Consider the following 2,500-nt stretch of genomic DNA (forward strand, 5'->3'; position numbering starts at 1 on the left):
TGTTGCAAAAGGATGTGTCTAATCATTTTAGCCTAAGATTTGATCAGGAAACAGCAGTTATGCTGTCATGGAGGATGAGTCTCCCTCATAGTATTCATGATAAATACAATAGATGATTTTAATAAGGCGAAACCTCCTTGATATTCTACATGCCTCACTAAATAGAAAACTGCATCTTAAAATCCTTTGGGTAGGTAGAAAAAGACACACACAAACACACACCCACACGCACACACACACACTCACAAATACAAAGCCACTCTGTCTCAGTCAGAGAGTGAACTGTGATCCGTTTTGACTTTATGAACTGTAGCAGATATGTCAGTGGGCGACTGGCCAGGTCCAGACCATGTCCTCTCTGCCAGCTCTACTGCCTTAGGGGCCCCAGGGAAATGATTTTGGTTCCAACCCCTGCCTGAGACCCGGTAACTGACTGATCAATACACCTTAGTGGTCAGTCACTTTATGGAGCCGCCCCTGGAATCAAGAGCATCATTAACATTAGTCATTGTGGACCTGTCTGGACCATAGTCAGACCCACAGCCTAATATTAAATGGCTCAGAAGTTGATATTTATAGTGTCTCAGAGTAGGAGTGCTGACCTAGGTTCAGTTTTTCATTTTAGATCATGATGAATAAGATGGGGGATCTGATCCTAGAGCAGCACCCTTACTCTGAGACACTGATCCCCAGAAAGGATACTGACAGTATCTTTATGTCCTGGACCAGTACCAAAGCACCAATATAAAGTGCATTCGGAAAGTATTCAGACCCCTTGACTTTTTCCACATTTTGTTACGTTACAGCCTTATTCTAAAATGTATTACATTGTTTTTTCCCCTCATCAATCTACACACAATACCCCATAATGGCAAAGCAAAAACAGGATTAGACATTTTTTTAACATTTTATTTATAGTATATTTTTTATATCACATTTACATAAGTATTCAGACCCTTTACTCAGTACTTTGCATCTTTGGCAGCGATTACAGCCTTGAGTCTTCTTGGGTATGACGTTACAAGCTTGACACATCTGTATTTGAGGTGTTTCTCCCATTCTTCTCTGCGGATCCTCTTAAGCTCTGTCAGGTTGGATGGGGAGCGTTACTGCACAGCCACAGCTATTTTTAGGTCTCTCCAGAGATGTTAGATGAGGTTCAAGTCCGGGCTATGGCTGGGCCACTCAAGGACTTGTCCTGAAGCCACTCATGCGTTGTCTTCGCTGTGTGCTTAGGGTCGTTGTCCTGTTGGAAGGTGAACCTTTGCCCCAGTCTGAGGTCCTTAGCACTCTGGAGCAGGTTTTCATCAAGGATCTCTCTGTACTTTGCTTCGTTCATCTTTGCCTCGATCCTGACTCCCTGCAGCTGAAAACATCCCCACAGCATGATGCTGCCACCACCATGCATCACTGTAGGGATGGTGCCAGGTTTCCTCCAGACGCGACACTTGGCATTCAGGCCAATCTTGGTTTCATCAGACCAGAGAATCTCATTGTCTGAGAGTTTTTAGGTGCCATTGGGAAAACTCCAAGCGGGCTGTCATGTGCCTTTTACTGAGGAGTTGCTTCCGTCTGGCCAGTCTATCATAAAAGCCTGATTGGTGGAGTGCTGCAGAGATGGTTGTCCTTCTGGAAGGTTTTCCCATGTCCAGAGAGGAACTCTAGACCTCTGTCAGAGTGACCATTGGGTTCTTGGTCACCTCCCTCACGTCCTTCTCCCCCGATTGCTCAGTTTGGCCAGGTAGCGAGCTCTAGGAAGAGTCTTGCTGGTTTCAAACTTCTTCCATTTAAGAATGATGGAGGCCACTGTGTTCTTGGGGACCTTCAATGCTGCAGAAATGTTTTGGTACACTTCCCCAGATCTGTGCCTCGGAGCTCTACGGACAATTCCTTCAACCTCATGGCTTGGTTTTTGCTCTGACATGCACTGTCAACTGTGGGACATTATATAGACAGGTGGATCCCATTACAAATCATGTCCAATCAATTGCATTTACCACAGGTGGATTCCAATCAAGTTGTAGAAACATGTCAAGGATGATCAATGGAAACAGGATGCTCCTGAGCTCAATTTTGAGTCTCATAGCAAAGGGTCAATACGCATGTAAATAAGGTATTTCTGTTTTGTATTTTTAATACATTTGCAAACATTTCTAGAAACCTGTTTTCGCTTTGTCATTATGCTGTAATGTGTGTAGAATGCAGATATTTTTTTCTTCATTTAATCCATTTTAGAGTAAGGCTGTACCGTAACAAAATGTGGAAAAAGTCAATGGGTGCGAATACTTTCCTAAGGCAGTGTCCAGGGTGTTCCAGCCAGGCCTGCTGCATATCTTTAGCCCAGCCCCAGGACTCAAGTGCCATGAACCCAACTTTTTCAGAGACTGTCATTGGTTTCACAGGCATTTCCTGGTTGCTCATGCTTATTCAAGGCTTTAATGGTGGGTCAGTTTGTATTCTGAAGTTTAGGGTTTGATTTTGAGGGTACCCACAGCCAATC

The 2,500-nt window shown here is 44.1% G+C and overlaps 1 protein-coding gene across 1 annotated transcript in view; it reads left to right on the forward strand.

The window, feature by feature from the left end:
* Nucleotides 1-2,500, forward strand: part of LOC124043965 (potassium voltage-gated channel subfamily H member 8-like) — a 185,429-nt gene that overhangs the window by 144,066 nt on the left and 38,863 nt on the right. The window lies entirely within an intron of this gene.

Source organism: Oncorhynchus gorbuscha, linkage group LG09, assembly GCF_021184085.1.
Source record: "Oncorhynchus gorbuscha isolate QuinsamMale2020 ecotype Even-year linkage group LG09, OgorEven_v1.0, whole genome shotgun sequence".
Classification (NCBI taxonomy): Eukaryota; Metazoa; Chordata; class Actinopteri; order Salmoniformes; family Salmonidae; genus Oncorhynchus; species Oncorhynchus gorbuscha.